Source organism: Macaca mulatta, chromosome 11 (assembly GCF_049350105.2).
Source record: "Macaca mulatta isolate MMU2019108-1 chromosome 11, T2T-MMU8v2.0, whole genome shotgun sequence".
NCBI lineage: Eukaryota > Metazoa > Chordata > Mammalia > Primates > Cercopithecidae > Macaca > Macaca mulatta.
The window spans coordinates 120,857,790-120,882,014 of record NC_133416.1 but is presented as its reverse complement, the minus strand read 5'-3'; the positions used below and the strand labels follow the sequence as shown (position 1 = coordinate 120,882,014).

The 24,225-nt window shown below is 44.3% G+C and overlaps 1 long non-coding RNA gene across 1 annotated transcript in view; it reads left to right on the top strand.

The window, feature by feature from the left end:
• LOC114671077 (uncharacterized) overlaps nucleotides 1–23,684 on the top strand; it is a 28,899-nt gene extending 5,215 nt beyond the window's left edge. The window contains exon 4 of the long non-coding RNA XR_003720981.2: nucleotides 21,991–23,684. This is a non-coding gene — a long non-coding RNA (uncharacterized LOC114671077). The remainder of the gene's footprint in view (nucleotides 1–21,990) is intronic.
• The last annotated feature ends 541 nt before the right edge of the window (nucleotides 23,685–24,225 follow it).

Genomic DNA, 24,225 nt, shown 5'->3' with positions numbered 1-24,225 from the left:
ATTGCCCAACCGTGGCCAATCAGAGTATATTTTCTACCACAAGCTCTGTCCCCAGGCATAATGGATTATCCAGGGATGGACATGTGATCCAAGCCAGGACAATGAGACAAGTCTAGACTTTTTGCTGGAACTATCAGAGAGAGAGAGAGAGAAAAAAAAAGAGTGTTCTCAATTCCTGGGATTGCTAAACTAATGTAATGTCAGTTTGCAGCTTCTGGTAGCCATTTTTGTTGTTATTGTTTGTTGTTGTTGTTCTATTTTATTTTAAAACAAAGATGGGGTCTCCCTATGTTACCCAGGCTGGTCTTGAACTTCTAGGCTCAAGTGATCCTCCAGCCTTGGCCTCCCGAAGTGCTGGGATTATAGTACTGGGTTCATACCCAGCCTGTGAGCCATTTTGCCACCAAGAATGGAGCCACAAAGAGTAACCACTATATCTAGCAACATTGAACCCCTGGATCCAGCTATGCCTGAAGCCTGCATATACCCAGAGTTGTTTTCCAGTTACATAAGTTTTAATTGGTGTGGCAGATGCTGCTGGTCACCTATCAGAATTCATTTTCCCTTTCCAATGCTATTGGCATTTCGTATAGCAATGCAGCTGTCTGAAACACTTGTTTGTACTTTTTGTACCTCTAAGGGGCCATGTGACCCAGTTCTGGGTAATGACTCCTTGGGAGAAATGTCATTCTCAAATAAAAAGACAAGACCCTAAAAGAAAGCTCTTCGCCCTTTTGCCTTTTTCCTGCCTGAATTACAAATGCAATGCCTATCTTTGGATTTCTTAATACTTACAAAAAATAAACACTTTGCTTATTTAAGCTACTGTATTTGCATTTCAAGGAAGTATAATTCTAACTGATAGAGTGGGGTTCCTGATTTTGCAACTGAAAAACTCCTGCCTGATATGCTTTCTCCAAGAGATGTAAGGAATGTGAAGGAAGAAACTGGTAGGATGAGAAGAAATTGCTTTGACTTCTCTATTTGCTCCAAGATGATCACCTACCTTGTTCACTCATCTCTATTACCTAGCAAAGATAGCAATCTGGAAGGACCATAAATTGTAGGTAGATGGAGAAGAAAATTGGCCTTTAGCAAGGACTGGCTCCAGGCAGTATTTCAAAATAGGAAAGGTGGAAAGGCTGTGGAAGAAACATGTCATATCTCCATCTACACAGGTACAAGAACCTGCCATCTAAGCAACTCTCAGCACAACTTATTGGTCCTGTGTCATACTCTGTAAAGGACCCATCATCAACCAGATGTTGGCCACTTCATTAAATTGCTCAGTACCTCCATGATACTGAGGGCTCATGGGTCCAGGGGAACCAGGCCTCACTGCATTTAGGGAGACCTGGCCTGTGATGGAGCCACATGAAACTGCTGATCTTCAAACACTATTCCAGGGCCAGGTGCCAGAGCCTGGCTTTAATCCAGAGCTGGACTAGTCAGCCCCAGGAGAACCTGGGACAAAGCTGGTTGCACTGGGATCAAGTGTGAGGAAGGTAGACTGATTGGCTTCAGCTTCCTCAGAGATTCTGCAAGATTCTGCAAGAGACCTAGGCAGAGACCAGACGCAGATTCTGCAAGAGACCTAAGATTGAATCTTAGACTCTTGGAGCAAGAGAATTTTAAAAACTAGCTCAAGAGACATTTAGAACCATATTATTTTAGAAGACTCAACAATAACATCTAAAATTATAGAATTCAGCCAGGCATGGTGGCTCACCCCTGTAATCCCAGCACTCTGGGAGGCAAAGGCGGGCAGATCACGAGGTCAAGAGATAGAGACAATCCTGGCCATCATGGTGAAAACCCGTCTCTACTAAAAATACAAAAAATAGCTGGGCGTGGTGGCACATGCCTGTAGTCCCAGCTACTCGGGAGACTGAGGCAGGAGAATCGCTTGAACCAGGGAGGCAGAGGTTGCAGTGAACAGAGATCATGCCACTGCTTTCCATCCTGTGTGGCAGAGTGAGACTCCGTATCTAAAATATTAGACCAATAAACTCTAAAATTCTAGCTTTATAGGAAACTTAGAACCACAGAATTTTAGAACTAGAGAAAGCTTTAAAAATGAAACTCCTTTTAACCTTCAGTTTTAAAGAGAAAATTTTAAAACCTTAGTTTTAACTAGGTAATTTTGAACTACTAATTTAATTAAAACCTAAGTAAATCTTTAGAATTAAAAAATTCTAAAATAGTAAACTAATTAATTTTGTAAGTACTAGATATAGGGTGTCTCACGTCCTTGAAATTTCAGAATTATGTTAAGAACAGGGAACCACAGAATTTTAGAATATTAAACTAATAGAATATTAGAATAAAATGTAGAGAGTGTGAGAATTACTGAATTTTAAAATCTTAGAATTACAGATTTTTAAAATCCTAAGATGTTAAAGCCAAGAGGACTCTAGAGCTCATTCTTTCTTTCTTCCAAAGGTAGCAGTTCCTTCTCCAACAATCTCAAAAGGGAATTGCCAACTGAAGGCATAACTACAACTAGGCTGGCACTGAATAGGTGTTAAATAAGCACAAGCAAATAAGAATTTTTTTATTGTAGAATCACTAGAAGGAAAAAAAAATACAATATATAATTTCCAAAGCAGTAAAAGGAACAGTGATCTCAATCAATTCAACAGAAAGCAGAGAAGGGAAAAGGGGAAGAGAAAATAAAAAGTATAGTAATCAGAAACACACACACATATACCACAGTATAATAAAGTGTAGTAATCAGAAAATAAGAAATAAAATGACAGAAATAATTATAACCACATAACTTACAATAAATGTAAATGGTCTAAATGTATCCATTAAAAGATTGAGATTCTCAAGTCAGATAAAATACAAAATTAGCTATATGTTGTTTAAAGAAATGACGGAACGTGTACAACTAAAGGGATTAAATGAAGTACAAGGCAAATACTAACAAAAACAAAGTTGGTGAAGCCATATTAATAACATACACAATGGAATTTAAGCAGAATGACATTAAAAAGAGTAAGTGTCCAGTGAATGTTTGGTGAATGAATGAATACTTATTGCCATCCAGAAATGGGAGCTCACTACCAACCTGAAGCAGCCTATTGTGTTGCTGTAGTAAATTCTATCATGCCCCCATCTTATTCTCCAGAACCTGTAAATACATGGCAAAAGGAATTTTGCAGATATAATTAAAGTTTCGCCCTTAAGAAAGGGAGATTATTCTGGATTACTCAGATGGTAGATATAATCTAATTATATGACAAATTAAGAGCAGAGAACTTTCTCTAGCTAGAGTCAGGGAGATGTGGCAAAAAAAGAAATCAAATTTGTCTCCACCTGCCTGAGCATGGTGAAGCATGAGAAAAATGCCATCTGCTTTTGCGGTGGAGGGGATGTGGGGAGCACATGGAAAGCATGGGAAGGAATGTGAGCAACCTCTAAGAGCAAATACAATCCCTCAGTGGACAGCCACCAAGGAAATGAGGACCTCACTCCTACAATGGCAAGGAACTGCATTTGTCCAACTACATTAATGGATTCCCCTCTAGAGCCTCCAGGAAGGAATGCAGCACTGATGACACCTTGATTCTGGCTTTTTGAAACCCTAAGCAGGGGACCTGCCAAGGTCATCTGAACTATGACCTACAGAACTATGAGAAAATCTATTTGTGTCATTTTACGCCGCTACGTTTATGGTAATTTGTTAGGCCAGCAAAAGAAAATGAATATAGTTGCTATCATCGTCAGGAAGTTTGGCTTGCTGGAACAAATCTACCTTCCAGCCATCACTATCTTTGAACCCACTTTTGCTCTCTTAGACTACCCATGATTCCCACTCACTCACCCACCCACTTGGAGATTTTTGAACATTTTAAGTCAATGATCACAGCCCTTTAGGACATTTCTCTCCTCCGAGCAATTTATAAGAATCAGTTTTCAAACAGTTCTCCAACCTGAAATGTGCTCCCATATGTACTCTCTGACCCTTGCCATCATAGGGCATTGCGTCCTAGCCAGTTCCTCAAGAACAGCTTCTCTGATGACTGTCCTAAGCTCAAACTTTTTCAGTGACTCCCTATGGCTCTCAGATGAAAGGCCTCCAGTTCTTTAGCTTGGCATTCAAGGCCTTGCCCCACCTGCTTTTCTGTCTTCAGTTTGCACTCCTCCACCTGTCTCTCCAACAAGCTGATAGTTTTCATATACCTGCGCTTTTGCAAGTGATATTTATCCTGCCTGAAATGCCTTCCCCAGTGCCTTTCTTCTAAAGCAGTTGACATCCTATGTCTTGTTCAGAGCCTAGCTCAGATACCACCCGCCCCTTCGTCATTCCATCTAGGATGAGTCTGCTAGACTTGGTATCTGGGACACAGTAGGCATTCTAAATACTTGCTGAATGAATGGCAAACTCATCACTGCATCCTTTAGTTGTACGCTTTCCATGTTTGTCATGGTTTAGCAGGGCATTCTGCCCTGCATTTTTACTCTCATTTGCACTCTGGGATCCAGGCCCCTGGGCAAGCACTATCTGAAACATTGCTAGCAACTATGATAGAGGAAAAAGAGAATATTGCAAAATGTGTACTGTCTCTGAGGTCTTTTGCCTGGAAGTGAGCCATTGCTTCTGTTCACATTTCACTGGTTGAAGCAATGACCATTCTTGGGTTCAATGGGGCAGGAAAGTGCAACCCTACCATGCATGTCCTTGGACGAAGAGAAGGAATCAAATATTTATGAACAATCCTGATGACTACTCCACAGGTTTACTCTTCCCTCAGATTTTAGCTCAAGTATTGCCTTCCCAAAGAAACCGTCCCTGATCTCCTCGACCAAGTCGTCAAACCCTCCTATTTTTGATGCGCATGGCATCGTGTTTCTCACCTCTGTGACACTTTGCCACAGCTAGAATTTCACATTTACTTGTATAATTGCTCGAGTAACTTCCCTCTCGAAACCATAAGCTCCATGATGGTAGGGATTACTACCTCCTCAGTCTATGGCTTGATGCCTGGACAGTGGCACCCAATAAATAGGAATGAATAAATAAGTGAACAAAGAATGAAAGACACCTCTCCATATCCCCTCTTATTCATCTGACATCATCTCTCCTACCTCATTCTATGGCTACTGTTTCTATTGTGCTGTCCTGTTAGAAAATCTTAGAGGGTACATTAGTGACATGGGAGAATTCTCTGCAGCCCCTCCTGGCTCACTGTTTTCTACACTTCCCTTGGAGATGTGCTAGACTGCACTAGGAGCCAGAAGCTGTGAATTTCAGCCAGATGAAATTGGGAAAGTCCTTCTCATCTCAGAGCCTCTGTTTCCACATCCACAAAATGAGAAGTAATCTCACTAGTTATAACTCCAAAAGCAATCCCAGCATAGCTATAGAAATGTAGATGATTTGTTTTCTTACTACCATTCCTTGGGCTGTGGCTACATGCTGGGTGTCATCCCCAAATCCAACATAGTAGGAGTGACTGGTAGCACCATTGTTCACATGAGGAATTGAGTTAAGAGGCTTGCGTAAGATCACACAGGTAGCAAGAGGCCCAGTCAGGACTCCAATGAGCTTGTTGACTCCAAAACTCCATCTTCTGCCACTAAACCCCAACAGTCTCTCTTTTGCTTCTTCAAGAAGCAGCACAATGAGTGGAAAAATGCAGGAACTTGATAGGCCATGTGTGAATCCTACTTCTTCTTGACTTCACTGTGTGACCTTGGGAAAGTGGCCTGACCTCCTAGTGCCTCAGCTTCCTTCACTGTAAAATGCGGATAGTGACAGTACTCACTCATGAAGTTACTGGGAAGATTAAATGAATTAATACATACAAGGTCTTAAAAAACAGTGGCTGGCACAGAGTTCACACTCAGTAAATGTTCCCCCTTGTTATTATTACATCACCCTCTATCCCACCTCCACCCAGCAGCCTGCCACATTCCTGTCTCAAGTTCTGCCTTGCCAGGTGCAGTTCCAATGGCAATCAATGTAGACTTGGTTTTTTTTTGGTTCTAAAACTTCACTGAGGCCGGGCGCGGTGGCTCAAGCCTGTAATCCCAGCACTTTGGGAGGCCGAGGCGGGTGGATCAGGAGGTCAGGAGATCGAGACTATCCTGGCTAACATGGTGAAACCCCGTCTCTACTAAAAATACAAAAAACTAGCCGGGCGTGGTGGCGGGCGCCTGTAGTCTCAGCTACTTGGGAGGCTGAGGCGGGAGAATGGCGTGAACCCGGGAGGCGGAGCTTGCAGTGAGCCGAGATCACGCCACTGCACTCCAGCCTGGGAGACACAGCGAGACTCCGTCTCAAAAAAAAAAAAAAAAAAACTTCACTGAAATTGAATTATACATGGTGAACTCCTGTTTCTGGCTTCTTCAGCTTCGTATAATGTTTTTGAGATTAATCCATTTCGTATGTGATATAGTTTGGGTATTTCCCCCCCCCATCTCAATTTGAATTGTAGTCCCCCATGCTGGAGCTGGGGCCCAGTAGAATGTGTTTGGATCATGGGTGTGGATCTCTCATGGCTTGGTGCTGTCTTCCTGATAGTGAGTTATCACTACATCTGGTCATTTCAAAGTGACCCACCCTCGCTTGCTCCTCCTTTCACCATGTGACATGCCTGCTCACTGCTCACCTTCTGCCATGACTGTAAACTTCCTGAGGCCTCCCTAGAAGTCAAGCAGATGCCAGCACTGTGCTTCCTGTACAACCTGCAGAACCACGAGTTAATTAAACCTCTTTTCTTTATAAATTATCCAGTTTCTGGTATTTATTTATAGCAATGCAAGAATAGCCTAATACAATATGCATCAGTAGTTTATTCATTTTTATTACTATATATTATTATATTACTACTACATATTTACTGTAGTATAATAGGTATTATACAATATGCTATAAGTTATGCTATATAGTATAGTATATATTGTAGTGTAATATATACATTATATATATTGTATTAGTCTGTTTTCACACTGCTGATAAACTCAATTTGCAAAAGAAAAAGGTTTAGTGGACTCACAATTCCATGTGGCTGGGGAGGCCTCACAATCATCACACAGAAAGTGAAAGTCACGTCTCGCATGGTGGCAGACAAGAGAAGAGGATGAGAACCAAGTGAAAGGGATTTCCCCTTATAAAACCATCAGATCTCGTGAGACTTTTCCACTACCCTGAGAACAGCATGGGGGAACTGCCCCCATGATTCAATTACCTCTCACCAGGTCCCTCCAACAACACATGGGAATTAAGGAAGCTACAATTCAAAATGAGATTTGGGTGGGGACACAGTCAAACCATATATAGTATGCAGTAATAACTATATTATACAATAATACTGTAATATGTAATATATACTTATTTATACATAATATTATAATTATATAGCATTCCATCAACAATTTGTTGTTTTATCCCCCTGTTAGTGGAATTTGGGCTACTATAAATATTTTTGTACATGTTTTAAGCAAATAAGCATTCATTTCTCTTGGATATCTACCCAGGAGTTGAATTGTTGGACGAGATAGCGGACGCACATGAACACCTCTCTAACACACACACTCACCTCCCCTCAGTGATGATGCTGCCAGCCCCAGCCCCAAAATCATGGCAGACAGCAGAGTATTTAACCATAATATCCATTTCTATTTTATTTTCAAAATCTTATATTTATGGCAAGAGATGCTGGTAAGTTTGTAAAGTTTCTTCTGAAAGTAAATTTAAATTCTAAAGAAAGTAGATTGTACACACACACAGTCAAATGATTTTCTACAATGGTACAGGCAATTCAGTGAAGAAGAGATCATTTGTTTCAACAAACAATGCTAGAACAATTGAACATCCAAATGCTAAAAATAAATACATGAATCAATAATAACAAGAAGAGGGAAGACACAGACCTTATATGATTCACAAAAGTTAACTCAAAATGGGGCCAGGCACAGTGGCTCAGGCCTGTAATCCCAGTACTTTGGGAAGCTGAGATGGGTGGACTACTTGAGCCCAGAAGTTTGAGACCAGACTGGGCAACATAATGAGACACTGTCTCTACAAAAATAGAAAAATTAGCCAGGCATGGTGACGCTCACCTGTAGACTCAGGAGGCTGTACTCAGGAGGCTGAGGTGGGAGGATCACTTGAGCCTGGGGAGGTCAAGACTGCAGTGAGCCATGATCATGCCTGTACTCCAGCCCAGGTGACAGAGTGAGATCCTGTCTGGAAAAAAAAAAAAACAACTAAAGGCAAAAGGAACTGTATGCAAGCACAGTATTCTAGTTGATAAGCTTGTTTCCCACAAGCATATGGGTTAACAATTCTGAAACCACTATACATGTATACTGGAATTAAACAATTAAGCAAATGGAAGACAGATGGTGGGAGCCAGAATTCTCATTGTCGGAGTGAAAAGTTTCAGATAAGCAAGGGGAGGAAGCTAAATGATCCAAGTATTATACATCAGCATTGGTGACATCAGTGTGAACTCTTGTTCAGCTTAATATAGATACTGATAGATACATATAAAAATAGAGAGAGACACTGCCACAGTGGCTCATGCCTGTAATCCCAGCACTTTGGGAGGCCAACGCAGAAGGATCACTTGAGCCTGGGAGTTCAAGACCAGTCTGGGAAACACGGTAAGACCCCATCTCTAAAATAATTTAAAAATTAGCCAGGTAGATTATTATACACCTGGTGATGCATGCCTGTAGTCCCAGCTGCTCAGGAGTCTGAGGTAGGAGGATCACTTAAGCCCAGAAGGTTGAGGTTGCAATGAGCTATGATCACACCACTAGACTCTAGCGTCATCCACAGAGTAAGACCCCGTCTCAGAAAAAAAAAAAAAAAAAAGAGAGAGAGAGAGAGATGTATGCATGCCTACATTTCGTTGCTCTGTCAGCCAACAGGGCCTTGACACAACATCCCAGAAGCAATGAGCACAGTTTAGTGCCCAGATCTTGGCTTAGTACTATTCCAAGAAAAGGAACCAGGATTCCTTGGAGAAATGGCTCATTCTGGAGTTGGGGAAGGAAATATACAAAATGAGCTTGGAGCATCTTGTCATGCCAGCAAGTAATAAAGTGCTCAAACACAGACACAGACACACACACACACACACACACACACACACACACAGAAAGAATAATGAGACCATGTCAATGTGATACAGTATCCAACTGAAAGAGCTTCCAATGGCCAAACCTGAAACAATTTGAGCAACAAAATTAATAGAGTAGAATTGGATTATGACCCAAAGTATAAAATAAATATCTATGAGTTCATACTGACATAAACAAATAACTGATTGAATAATAAATTAATGGGTGAGAAAAGGCAAATCGCCATGCAGAAAAATTCCAAATAATTTATGTAGATACTCAGCCCTCAGGGAAGTGAAGCATAACTCCTTGCTTCTTTCTTTTTTTTTTTTTTTTCCTGACACAGGGTCTTGCTTTGCTGCCCGGGCTAGAGTTCAGTGGTGTGATCTTAGCTCTTGGCAGCCTCAACCTCCCAGGCTCAAGCGATCCTCCTGCCTCAGCCTCCAGAGGAGCTGGAACTACAGGTGCACAGCACCATGCCCAGTTGATTTTTTAAATTTTTTTTTAGACATGGGGTTTCACTGCATTGTCCAGGCTGGTCTTAAACTTCTGGGCTCAAAAGATTCTCTTGCCTCAGCCTCCCAAAGTGCTGGGATTACAGATTCTAGCCACTATGCCTAGCCAATTCCCTGCTTCTTAAGAGCAGCCTGCACATAGTGACTTCTTTTTGAAGAATACTGTATGGAAAGAGTGGCAAAAGAGTAACTTTAGAGTGGAGAAACCTGACAAACACAACCTCAGGAAGGTGATCAAGGTTAGTGCCAACAATGGCATGTCATGATGATAGTGGACATACCCTTGATATGATGTAATGAGAATGGCAATCCAGCTCTGTGGTCTTCCTCATTAAAGCCCATAGCCCTGGGCTAGTCATTAGAAAAACATCAGACAAACCCTAATTGAGGGACATTCTACCAGATACCTGAGCAGTACTTTTCAAAACTGTCAAGGCCATCAAAAATAAGGAAAGCCTGAGAAACTGTCACAGCCAAGAGGAGCCTCAGGAGACGTGAGAACTAAATGTAACGTGGGATCCTGGATGGATCCTGGGACAGAAAAAGAACATTGGGTAAAAACTGGGGCAATCTCAGTGAAGTACGGACTTTAGTTAATGATAACAGTGTTTCAACATTGTTTCATTAATTGTGACAAATGAACCATTTAAGATGTTAATAACAAGGGAAACTGAGTGGGGTTATATAGGAAGTCTCTGTACTGTCTTCACAATCTTTCTAAGTCTAAAACTATTCTAAAATTATACATTTATTTTTTGAAAAGGAGAATGAATGTACAAATGTCCTGATGGATACACAGAAATCAATAAACAAACTGGTGGTATATCCATACAACAAAATACTACTCCTCCATAAAAAGGAATGGGCCAGGCGTGGTGACTCATGCCCATAATCCCAGCACTTTGGAAGGCTGAGGCAGCAGGATCACTTGAGGGCACGAGTTTGAGATCAGCCTGGGCAACATAGTGAGACCCCATCTCTACACAATTGTTTTTTTAATTAGCTGGGCGAGATGGGGTGCTCCTGTAGTCCCAGCTATTCAGGAGGCTGAGGCAGGATGATTGCTTGAGCCCAGGAATTGGAGGCTACAGTGAGCTGTGGTTGCACCACCGTACTTCAGCTTGGGCAACAGAGTAAGACCATCTCTAAGCAATAATAATAAAATTTTAAATAAATTAAAAATAAATAAAAATAAACGAACTATTGATGGGATGAACAATGATGAACATTGATGATTCTCCAAAGCATTATGCTGAGGCAAAGAAGACAGACCAAAAAAAAAGAAAAGGAGTATGATTCCTTTTACATAAAACCTTAGAAAATGCACAAACTCATCTGTAGTGACAAAAAGCAGATCAGTGGTTGCCTGGGGATGGAAGAGAGGAATGAGAGGGAGGAATTACAAAGAATAAACTTTTGCAGGTGACGGATATGTTTGTTGCCTTGATTGTGACAATGGCTTCGTGGTTGTATAATATATCAAAACTTACTCAGCTGTACACGTTAAATAAGCGCGATTTATTCCGTGTCAATCACACCTACGTAAGGCTGTTTTTAAAAGGAAGTGTCTATAGAGAAGCATATTCAGAGAATAGTGGTATGTATGGCCTGAGTCTATGGGGGAACTGTCAGGGTGGCCCCTGATGAGCAAGTCTAGGGAAAAACCCGCCCTCATTCAGAAGATCCACTCCCTGCTTGTGGTACCTCTGGTGGTTAATTCCTCTTCCCCGGGGGCGTCCCTGGGAAACCAGGCCTCATTAGTTGAGGGCCCGGCCTCATGGAACTTCATGTTTGTTAAAGATTAATGGGGTGTCTCCTGTGCAAGAGCTGAGGGGTCTCCTGGCCTCGTTTCTTCCAAATCAGCCCCCTGCCATGACTCATCATCGGTTGCAGAGGAGCTGGCTGCGGCCGAAGACAGCTGAGGGAACGGGGCTTGGTGGAAACTAATGGGCCTCTTCCAGCTTCCCTGCAGGCCTCCAGATTTCCTCTACAGACCAGAGAGGGAGAGGAGCTGATGGGTGGAGAGTCCTGGTTTTTGTTTGTGTGTGTGTGTGTTTTGTTTTTTGGTTGTTTTGTTTTGTTTTGTTTCATTGAGACAGGGTCTCACTCTGTCACTCAGGCTGGAGTGCAGTGGCACAATCACAGCTCACTGCAGCCTCAACCTCTTGGGCTCAAGCGATCCTGCCACCTCAGCCTCCTTAGTAGCTGGGACTACAGGTGCATGCCACCACACCCAGCTAATTTTTGTATTTTTTGTAGCAACAGGGTTTCACCATGTTGCCCAGGCTGGCCTCAAACTCCTGAGCTCAAGCAATCCACCCACTTTGGCCTCCCAAAGTGCTAGGAATACAGGCGTGTGCCACCACGCCCAGTCCCGGGTTCTTTTTTTAACACAACCATCCAAAGCAGTTGTTTCCCCCTTCAAAGTGTTTATCCCAAGGATGCTGCCATGTTGCAGGACACTGGGAATGACTCCTTGGTTGATCGCATCATCAGAGAGAAGCAGAATTTTCTTTGGCATATCTCCCAATGACACAGCGGGCCTTCCTCTGAGCGATGGATTCCATTTCCGGAAACAGCCATAGATCGATAGTGCCAAAATGCCTGCACCTTGGCCTTCATAGCTGAGCATATCTGTAATTACTTGCTTAATGACTGTGAGCTCCATGAAGACTGGGTCCTTGTCTGTTTTTTTTGCCTATATTCCTAGTATCTAGCACTGCCAGGCACATAGTTAGTGCCCAGTAATTGCTTGCCAACTGAATAGATGAATGGATCATCTCTCTATGCATTCAAAATCTATATGGCAGCTGACAGCTCTCTCCAAGTCCATTGCCATCACCACCACCCTGGTACAAGCCCACCCCCCATGGTTTCTCACCTCCTTGCCTGGCACTATCCCTCAGCAAGCCTGCCTGCCTCCTGTTTTTCCACACCTACTCAGGGCAGCCAGTGAGCTTTGCAAACTGAAACTAGATTGCATAATTTCACCAACTCAAAACCAACCAGTGGCTTCCCTCACACTCAGAATGGAATCCACACTCCCTTCCCTGGCCTGTAGAGCTTTACCTGGTCCAGCCACCTGTCACCCTCACCTGTATCCCTCCACCCCTGCCTAGTCTTACACTGTCTCCCTCGGCTCACTCCTCTCCAGCCAGTCTGGGCTTCTTGCTGCTCCTCCACTGCCCAGAGCATACTCCTGCCTCAGGGGTTTCCCTGACTGTTCCCTCTGCCTGGAGCTCCCTCCCCCAAAATGATTTCAAGCTCATAATCCCCCCTCAAGGCCCTTATGCAGGTTTCCTTCTCTCTGAAACCCTCTTCCATAGACCGATGCAATTTTGATGTGATATTTTTAAAACTCAAAATGAAAAACCACAACAAAAATTATGATGAACCATGTGTCCAGCAACAGATAAACAGATAAACAAAATGTGGTCTATCCATGCAAAAGAAAATGACTCAGCCATAAAAGGGAGTGAAGCACTGACACGTGCTACCACATGGATGAACCTCAAAGACATTACACTCAGAAGCCAGACTCAAAAGGACCGCAGATTGCATTTCTATGACTGCACAATAGACAAATGCGCAGAGACAGAGGCAGATTAGCAATTGTCAGGGGAGAGGGAAGGAGGACTGGGGAGTGACTGCTGAGTGGATAAGGTGTTCCTTTTTGGGTGATGAAAATGGTCTGCCGTGAGATAGCGGTGATGATTGCACAACATTGTGAATACACTAGATGCCACTGAATTGTTCGCTTTGAAATGGTCAGAATGGATTTTATGTTATGTAAATTGTATTTACACTTTAAAAATCTATGACGAACAAGATATCAACATTTTAAATAAAGACAGGGCCTGTAACAGTGCCAGGCTGAACCATACAGAGCCTGAGGGGGAAAAAAAGTCAGTTGTACTGGCTGAGCTCACATAACCCATCTTCCAGGAGGGCTTTCTTGGCCACCTTTGCTAGCAGCACTGGCTTTATCACCCTGTTTTGTTTTCTTCACCTTCTCGAATGGCCTTGTTGATTTATTTACTAACTGCTTTTTTTTCTTTTTGCTTTTTTTTTTTTTTTTTTTTAATTAGAAAGAGTCTTGCTCTGTCACCCAGGCTGGAGTGCAGTGGATCTCGGCTCACTGCAACTTCCGCCTCCTGGGTTCAAGCAATTCTCCTGCCTCAGCCTCCTGAGTAGCTGGGATTACAGGCACCCGCCACCACTCCCAGTAAATTTTTGTACTTTTAATAGAGACGGGGTTTCCCTCTGTCACGTTGGCAAGGCTAGTCTTGAACTCCTGACCTTAGGTGATCCGCCTACCTTGGCCTCCTAAAGTGCTGGGATTACAGGCATGAGCCGCTGCGTCCGGCCTCTAACTGCTTTATTATATCAGCTTCAGGAAGGCAAGAAATCATGCTGGTCAGGCTGGTCATATGCACTGCTGTTTCACCAGCACCCAGCCCTCCCTGACACACAAGGGATGCTCAAAAAATACCGGATGGATGGATGGATGGATGGATGGATGGATGGATGGATGGATATGAACTGGAATGAATTGGCTTCCTGAATCTTGGGGGATGGATGGGACCGAGACCAGAAGGGAGGAGAAGAACTCCCCAAACACACTCAAGGTCAAGAAATAATTGAAGCCCCCTCTCCTACATCCCAGAATCCCAGCACTAGAGGAATTCCGGTTAAAGATGCTGTCCCAGAAAACCAGAGAAGCCTTCTCTCTCCCCACAGATCTTCTTGGGACTTTGTGTTGGGAGGAGATCTCAACTCTGCGCCCCGAGCCTGTTTGGTGGCCATGGGGACAGGGAACTGTCAGCGGAGCTGATGAACAACAAGCTTTGCTCTGGGGGCTCCAGCACAGCCCAAGAAACCAGAAAATTAGTGATGTTTGCTGAGCAAACATTGCCGGGTGTGGAGAAGCTGCTGGCGGAGTGTTTAACACATAGCTTGTATTTGCTGGCAAATATCCCCACCCTGTCAAGCCCCTCCGATGGGGCTGCTGGTGCACAGAGGATGGGGGAGATCAGGGAGGGCTGCAAGGGTTCCCAGGAGAGGTTCCTGCAGGGGCAAGGAGGGAGGGAGGAAAGGGGCTCCACAAAGATTCGCCCTGTCTTAAGGGGCCCGACAAGGCTGGGAGGACACTAGGGGCCTCATTTGAAGACATGGGGAGAGTCCAGTCACTCGCCCCTGCCCCAGCCAAGCCAGCCTGAGGTCCACGTAACCTTAGCAGGTCAGAGAGATAGAACCCTTCAAAGTCACTCACTCACTTTCTTGCTGTGCGACAGTGGACAGGTTACAGAGTGTCTCTGAGCCTTGGCCTCATCATATGTAAATAATAAAACAGCTGATATTTCTACATTGTCTAATATAGGTGCTAACTTCTCTGTGCCTCAGTTTCCCCATCTGTAAAATGGGGACAGTATTAGTGCTGTCCTTACATTTTTAGTTTTCCTTTTTATTAAAAAAATTTAAAAACCTATCAGAAAGTTGCAGGATCCGTGAACTCTTATCTGCATACTCTTATCTGTATTCCCTGGTTGCTAATATTTTGACACATTTGTTCTCCATATCAGTTCATCTACCTGCGTTCCTATCTACTTCATTTTGTTGAGCCATTTGCAAGTGGTAGCCTTGTATCCCCTCACCATGAAGTTCTTAGGGCGCATTTCCTAATCACAGCATCACCACCATGTAATTATCCAATTCAGGAACTTTGACTTTGCCACGATTCTCTTATCTAACATACATGTCATATGCTTTGTGAGAAATAAATGAGTAATATTTTAAAGCCCTTAGGACAGTGTCAGGCACAGAGTAAGTGCTCAGTAAATATCCTTTTTTTTTTTTTTTTTTTTTGAGACAGGATCTTATTTTGTTGCCCAGGCTGGAATGCAGTGGCACAAACATTGCTCACTACAGCCTTGACCTCCTGGGCTCCAGCAATCCTCCCACCCCAGCCTCCTAAGTAGCTGAGACTACAGGTGTGCAGCACCACACCTTGACTAATTTTTAAAATTTTTAAAAGACGGAGTCTCACTATGTTGCCCAGGCTGGCCTTGAACTCCTGGGCTCAAGTGATCCTCCTGCTTCAGCCTCCCAAAATGCTGGGATTACAAATGTGAGCCACTATGCCTGGCCCAGTATTATGAATATTTAAATCAGTGCTGTTATGTTGTTACTGTTGCTGCTGTTGTCACTTGAAGCAGAGGGGTCATCGCCATTACTGCCTGTGACCTGGGCTGGCACAGGCCCCTCCCCCTCCAGGCCCTGCCCCATTGCTGTCTCCTGGGGTCTGGTCACAGTGAAGGCCCGGAGGGCAAATGTCAGCAGATGGATTCCAGCACTTGAGAAGGTCTTCCAGGAGTCCAAGGTTTGACCTTTCAGGGATCACGGGGCTTCCTGTATAGAGCCTCAGGTCACATCTTCTAAATAGACCCCTAAACTACCCACCGCCAGGGTGAAAAGGGAGGAGCTCAATTCTAGGAAGGTACCAATGCTGCACGAAGACCAAGCACACACCCGAGATGTGGGGCCAGGGAAGGACTGACACAACCCTGCTGCCAGGATGCTGGGTTAATCCTGGGGCTGGACTTCAGCCTCCTCTTCTGCAAGATGGCAGGTGGGCAGAGGATAAACTGAGGTTCCTGAGTTCACTCCTCTCCTTCTGGAGTCCCTTCCAGATCATAGATCCACTGCATACCTGAGACAGCAAATGCTCCTAGAACTGAGGAGAACCCTACAGCCCCATCAGAACCCCCTCTAAATCTACATTGCACCTCCCCCCATGTCCTGAAAGCTCCTTCCTCCTCCTGCCTCCTTACCTGAAAGAAGGGCCCAGCCCCAGGGACAGGCATCTGGAGTTGCCCCAGCTTCCTGCTTTCACTGTGCCTACCTCCATGTATGTATCCAAGAGCCTAATCAAACCCCAATGCTTTTAATATCCATTGCCTGGTTTCATTAAAACTGTGGCTTAGTTTCTTTTAGAACTTTTATTCATTCATTCATTCATTCACTCAGAAAATATTTCTTGGGCACCTACTATGAACCAAGCCCTGTACCAGGCATTAGAATACAGGACACACAAAGTATGTGTCCTCATTAAGATGATGTTCTAGTTGGGGATAGAGGACAATGGATCAAACACAATAATAATAATAATAATAGTAATAATAGCAATAATTGTTAACACTTCTCTACTGCTTACTCCATACCAGGCAGTGTTTGGAGCACCTTACATACATCATCTCACTTAATCAGCATTACAGTCTCATGCGATGGGTACTAATATGCCCATTTTACAGATAAGAAAAATTTGACACAGAGAGGTTAAGAAACTGCCCAAAGTCACACAAAAAATGAGGGAATTCCCTGCAGATAGTGCTGAGAGTTACAAAGGAAATGGAAAGGGGATGTTCTAGGAAGTGACTGACTGGGAGATGACTTTGGATTCACTGATCTGAGAGAATAACATTTGAGCAGAGACTCACATGATGCGAAGGAGCCTGCCATGATCTGGGAAGACAGTGTTCTAGGCAGAAGGAACCGCAGGACAAAGACCCCATAGCAGGAGAAAGCTTGGGGCATGCAAGGAACAGAAGGAAGGCTGGCGACAGGACCTTCCTTCTGCAAGAGAGGCACAGAGAGGACAGAGATGCTCTCAGCAGCTGGACTGACTTCCTGCATCCCCATCATTCCCCCTCCTCCATCCCTTCGCTGCCCCGTGCCCATCAGTTTAGGCGACCACCTTGTGCTCAGCCTTCCTCCCCAGAGGCTGCCACCAGCAGCCTTGCAGGAGTTGGGTGTCCTTGACAAATTGCTGCCATAGTTTGTATTCTTTATCACCAACAGCCTTCTGACTCCTCCCAGAGCTCCAACCAGCCCAGAGGTGACCTCAAAGAAGCCATAAGACCTCTAAGCCACGTATGAAGACAGCCTCAGTCCCCATGGAGGGATGGCCCCTGCTCCACCTTTACACAGAGTCCTCAAGTTTTCGGGAGGCTCTGGACCCAGTTCTTTTCTAGGAAAGCAGCTTCACCAATGGATGCTCAAGTCAAATTTTAGGAGCCTGGTTCTTCCCTAGCCCTTGAAAGGGAAGTAGAGAAGGAAGTCAGAGAAAAATCTGATGGGGTAGGCAAGTTATTCTCCCACTCTGGAGAGAAATGATACTCATGGGACAACCAGGTGGCAGTAAGAAGTGGCCCAGGAACCAGACATCCAGGTATTAGTGTCTTGTGATTTTGATTTGCATTTCCCTGATCATTAGTGATGTTGAGCATTTTTTCGAATGTTTGTTGCCAGGCCTGATTTTGTATGGGTCCATGATTTGTGCATTTGCTCCTGGGCTCAACAATTCAGTGTTGAAAATTTCCTCACACTGTATTTTCTTCTGCTCCCCAAATCCCCAACTCCCTATGCTTGGGACTTTTCCCAAAAACCTGGTTATTTATAAGTCTGCAGGAAGATCAAGACCATCATATAGCTAATTAAAAAAAAAAATTGTTGAGCACGTGTTAAGTATTTTGTTTCCATTATCTCCTTTAATCCTCCCAATAGCAAGATGAGGAAAAATGTTCTCTTTCAATCCCTTGCTAACTTCACATATATTTATTGAGGCCAGGCACAGTGGCTCATGCCTGTAATCCCAGCATTTTGGGAGACCAAGGTGGGCAGATCACTTGAGGTCAGGAGTTCAAGACTAGCTTGGGCAACATAGCAAGTCCTCATCTCTACAAAAAATAAACAAAAATGAGCTGGGTGTGGTGGCACACACCTATAGTCTTAGCTACTCCAAAAGGTGGGAGGATTGCTTGAGCCCAGGAGGTTGAGGCTGCAGTGAGCTATTATTGCACCACTGTACTCCAGCCTGAGCAACAGAGCAAGACCCTGTCTCAGAAACAAACAAAAAACATTTATTGAGCACCTATAGCATGCCAGACACTATGGTTAGGCAGTGAACGTACCCAGATCGTGCCCTCAAGAACCCATAAACAGAGAGTTGTAACTCAATTTGACAAGTGAGGGGAAAGGGCCCATGGGCTCTAGGTTCAGAAAGGGCTGATACCCCAGGAGGCTCCAGCACCTACTGGTTATGTGACCTTGGGCAAGAAATGATGGGTCTCGGAGCCCCAGTTTCCTTGACTTTCAATTGGGAGGAAACATATATCCCCTTCTTAGAATGATTGTGAGGATTCCATGAGATAACACATGTAACATAGTAAGTGCTCAATAAATTTTATTATGGTTGCTAAAAGGGAACTAAAACAATTCTTTTTGGGCTGGGCACAGTGGCCAGACCTGAAATCTCAGCACTTTGGGAGGCCAAGGCAGGAGGATCATTTGAGGCTAGGAGTTTAAGAGCAGCCTAGGCAACATAGCCAGACCCCTCTCTACCAAAAAAAAAAAAAAAAAAAAAAGGTCTTTTGTTTTGTTTTGTTTTGTTTTTAATTAGCCAGGTGTGGTGGTGCACAACTTCAGTCCCAGTCACTTGGGAGGCTGGGCTGGGAGGGTTGCTTGAGCCCAGAAGGTTGAGGCTGCAGTGAACTGTGATCACACCACTGCACTCCAACCTGGGTAGCAGAGAGACTCTACCTCTAAAAAAATAAAAAATTAAAATTAGAAAATTTATCTTTTCTCTCATTCAATGGGTTTTATGCAGGTGACACAGATTCAGGAGGTGGATGAAAGCAAAGAAAGCCATCAGCGTTGCTCTCTGCCCATCCTAGACCCTTATTGGTTCGGTGATCCCAGGAAGCAAGAAAGAGGGACCTGAGTAGGGATGTACCTGTCCTCTATGCCCAGCAGTAGAATTACTGGGGCATGAAGTATTTGTAGACTTAATCTGACTAAGTCATGCCAGAATGTGCTATGCAGCTGGGTTCCTGTGTCCCCACGTCCTCACCAACACTTTGTATTTCTCAGGTTTCTAATCTGTGTCAATCTCATAGTTAGCAAGCAGTAGCTCTGCAATGAAGTTGTAGGAGTATTTTTTATATTTAAGTCTATCAGCTAACTTAGGAACAGTCTAGGGATCAAAGGGAAGAAATCTTGTTAGAAAATGGGAGATGCAAGAGGGAAGTGCAAGTCCTCAAAGGGAGGCTTTCTGAGGAACCCCGATTCATAGAGAAGGGCGGGAACCCACGGAGGCTGAAGCTGCCTTCTTGCCAGCCATCTGCTCCTGAGTTGATGGTTCTCTGGAAAGGGAAGAATGCCTGTAACTGAGTTCGTACCATCTCCCTCTCCCAGAGGCTGGCACACAGTAGGCATTCATGGTTTGCTATTGAATGAACACATGGGCATAGAATGAGGCCGCAGTCTTGCAATCTAAAATATAAGCTCCAGGCAGGGGAATGCAGTGAACTCCACTTTCCTGATCTGAAAACACAATCTCCCAGGGTCCCCTGGAAGGCTGTTTTTCAGGAAGAAGAGTGGAAAGTGCCTATTGATTTTCCTTTATCACGAAGTGATAAATTTGCTGATTGACATCATGTAGCAATGACAAGCACACAGGAGTGTGTGGGCCCTGAGCAAACAGAGAATATTCTGCAAGCAGGCAGTGAGCTGCAGCCGGCTCGAGCAGGTTCCCAAGAGCCGACCAGCACATGTACAGGAATTTGGCAAGCCGGGTGTTCAACCATCCATTAAAAATTAACTTAAATAAGGTTACGATTAAATCAATCATATTAAAGCAAAGATAATAAACACTCCAAACTCACCACATCCTGATTATTTGTCTAAGTTTTACTATGATCTGTGCTTCTGAGGTTATTTCTATCTATTGTTTCTGGGTGGTAGAACTACTCTATAACGGTATGCGACTGCCTATCTCTTCCAAACTCTATCTGGTGATGTCAGATGGGAATATTTACACTGAAGAAATTGACAAACTCTGCAAATCAGGGTTTCTTTGTAGAGCCGGCTGTTAAATATTTTACCAACACCCCACTGCCTAAAGCCCTTGTGGTGGCTGGAGACACACTGTCCTTTTTGTTTGCCTATCTAGAAGCACAGAGAGGGAAAGAACCTTTGATTTATTTGTGTTGGGGCAAGGTGTGGGAGATGGAAACAATGCAGAGAATCAAATGCCATACTTGTGCCCCACAGCAGCCAGGAGGGAGAAGCAAGCTACACCGGCTTTCAAAGTATCCATCCATCCGTCCTCCTCCACCCCTACTAAGAAAGGCCAGACATTATCCCTGCTGAATCTCCACCATCTTCTCCTAACCACTCTAACCGCCCCACGTCTTGCCGACAGTTTGCTGCAGGAGAATGAGACAGTGTTTTTCGTCCTGAGAATGACTCCCGATAATTGGGGCTCCTACTTGCTATTTCTCTGCCTTCTATTTTGCCCGAAAAATGCCTCACAGTAATTGCCCATCCTCTGGCACGGAGAGGGAGCCAGCCCTTCTGCCGTTCAAACTCCCAATTGGGCTATTATCGCCCCGGCCCACTTTCCCTTAAATGGCCCTGCACCGATTTGTCGACATTTTGAAGAAGAGAAACTCATCTTTCTCAGCCTCAGACAGAAAGAAGAGAAGATGGGAAAGCTCGTTTTATCTTTCTAGGATGCTAGGCAGTGAGATTGCTTCTCTCGCGTGCTCTCACTTTTTATGTTTTCAATAAAAAGATGAGCTAATTTGTTGTTCCCATTTCATAGATGGGGAAGCCAAGGCTGGTAATGGACTATACACTTACTCCCCTAATGAAAGTAGGATTGGAGGCAGAACCATTTTCAGTGATTTACAGGCACTTAGACATTCTTACCTTGAAGGCTCCTCCCCGCATCATTAACAAACCCACTAAAAGCACAACACACCCATTTCCTAGAGCTGGTTTTGCTATAAAAAAATGTTTGAAAAAACTTTTCACATTTTCCTTTTGTAAATTGATTGTAAGGAACTCACTGAATCGATGGTTTGGTAGGATGGCTCAGCCATTCCACCGGTGCTGGTAGAGTAAGAAAATCTCAACTCAAACTAAAGAGGGACTTTGTTTAGGAATATAAATGGGTGATAACGACTATTTTTTAAAGAGAAAGACAAAAATTTAGGAAGATGGTTACTTCTTGCAAGGAGGGAGGGCGTTAGAATCAGTGTGTGCAGTCAGTGGAAGTTACTAGCACGTTCTAGTGTTGGGATGGGTGGCTGGTTCACAGGTATTCATTAGGTTATTGGGAAGGAGGGAAGCAAGGTGAGAGGGAGGGAGAGGGAAGGAGGTCATGAATGGAAAGAAAAAGAAAACCTGCCCCGCAAATTGTTTTTATATGCAATGAAATTTTTATGAATGTCAAATTGAACTATTAGGGCAGTTGACATAAAATGCGTTGTGTAGGCTTGCAATCAAGCACTTATTAATTTTGAGTTGGGGGTTTTCTTTTCCTATTTTGCAGCCAACCCTTTTCCTCTAGGTCTCAAACCTTTTCCTGGTTGCTGAAAAGCCCCAGCGAGGGCCCCAGACCCAGCGCCTCTGGTACCCTCGGGATGCTCCGCTGGGATGTACCCAGGAGGTCTCGGGGATTCTGACGGAGACTGAAGGCCCCTGTATCGTCTCCTTGCACGGACGTTTCTCTGGGACCCCTCCTGCCCCTTTCAGGAATGCTGACAAAGCCCACACCAGGTCTCTAATGTCTCTATCCCTCCTGTCACAACCACACAGACACACCTTCAGACATTGTCTCCTTCCACACGCTCGTGCTGGCATCAGAGCCTTTCTTCTCCAACCAAGGCAAAGCTGAGACCAAGGGGGTGCAGTCTTAAGCCACGGGTCTCCCCTGGCCTGGCTTGGGGGTCTGGTCCCAGAGAAGCTCCCTCTTCTCCCTCTTCCCCTTCCCCTCCCCCTGATTCTCCAGAGCTTCCCCCTTCGGTGAAAGAAATACTTTGCGAGGATGTTAGGTCTTTGTTGGGGAGGATGAGGACGAAGCATAAAGGGTCTGAAAAAGTGAAATGGGGTGTGTGGGGTGGAGAGAGGGAGGGGGCAGCGAGGGGAAGAGGACGGATTCTCCGTATCTAAAAGGGAATTAAAGTGCTTTTGCTGGAGTGAAGAAATCAGCTGAAGAATGGCCCGAGAACAAAAGCAGAAAGTCTGTGGACAAGCCCGGCTGAATAGGGCCCGATCCCCTTAAGTTTGTAAGCCCCCCTCCCCCGCGCTTTAAGCCTTCCTTACTTACTTCTGCTGAGAACAAACGCCAGGGAGGAAAACACAGCCAGGGGAGGGGAAGAGGGGAATGGCAAAACTAGGGGAGAAAAACCTAAAATAAAAGGTAATCCCTCCGGCACTTTGCCCTCCTAGAGCCTACCAGGGATCTGATTAAAGGTCCTAGATGAAGCCATTCCGCTATTCACATGCAAGAAGCAGGATTTACAAGAAAAGAGAGAGGGAAGAATAGGCGGAGAGGAGAAAAGGGGAATTATTTGTGTCCCTTAATGCTTGTTAAGCACTCCTCTTTGCTACACACCAGACAAGACAAGGCTCAGAACTCACAGAAAAATCTTGGGCAACCCTCCCCCGAGCCCCCTCGGCCTCTGCCCAGCCCGAGGCCAAAGTGACCTACAGACACACAGACACACAGACACACAGACACACACACACACACACACACACACACACACACGCAGGCACACAAAAACAGCCATGGGCAAAGCTGCTGGGCCAAGCCAGACTCACAAAGAGAATAGCAATTAACCTCCGTCCCTGGCTGACAGTGATCTAATCAAACCAGCCCTCCTGGGCTCTTCCGGTGCTCAGAGCTTGTGGTCCAGGCTGCAAACTGTTTGGGACAGGCCGGGAGAGAAAGTGAGGATCCGGAAGTCCTGAGGGATGGTTGTGACTTTCTGATGATGCTGAAGAAGCTGGTCGAGAAGTCGTTCAAAGATGCTCTACTGTGTCCTGCCTCAGGACCCTTGCTCATGCCAGGCCTCTGCCTGGGATGCGCTTCCCCACCCTCCTGACAGTTAACTTGCAGCTCCGACTGGGGAAGGCTTCCTCAAGCAATCCTCCTTCTCCCACAGACCACCTCACACTTCCTTGTTCTTGGCCCTCCAAAGACGCTGGAACTTGGTAATTTACAATAAATGTGTGAAACATTATAACTTATAATTCATAAGGTATAAATACATTTATAAATAAATGTGTAAACACATTATGTGTGAAACACTTACACATTTATTTCTTGTTGCACTTGTTCAGTGCTTATCTCCCCCACTAGAATATCAGAGACACAAAAAAAGGAGACCCAGATCCCAGGGTCTGGAATCCCAGCACCCCCATGCCAAAGACTGGTGCTGGTCTTTGCATTGAGACGCTGCTCTATAAATTCTCACACAATGAATGAATGAAGGAATGAAGGAAGGAATGAATGAATGAACAGGGAATTGGGTCAGAAGGGACCAACTTATCCATCAGGCACAGGAAGCACAGTGTTTAGGGCTCACAGTACTTCAAGGGGTCCGTATAAATGTTTTAATGTTAATTGAATGTTTTAATGTTAATTTCTTTTAAAATCAAAAGAAAACATGAATATAATAATAATGTGTATATATATATAAATGGATCTAGGCTGGATTTTATTCATGTTTATACCTACACAGTCATGAAATATAATTTTTATTTTTTTTATAGAAAAAAG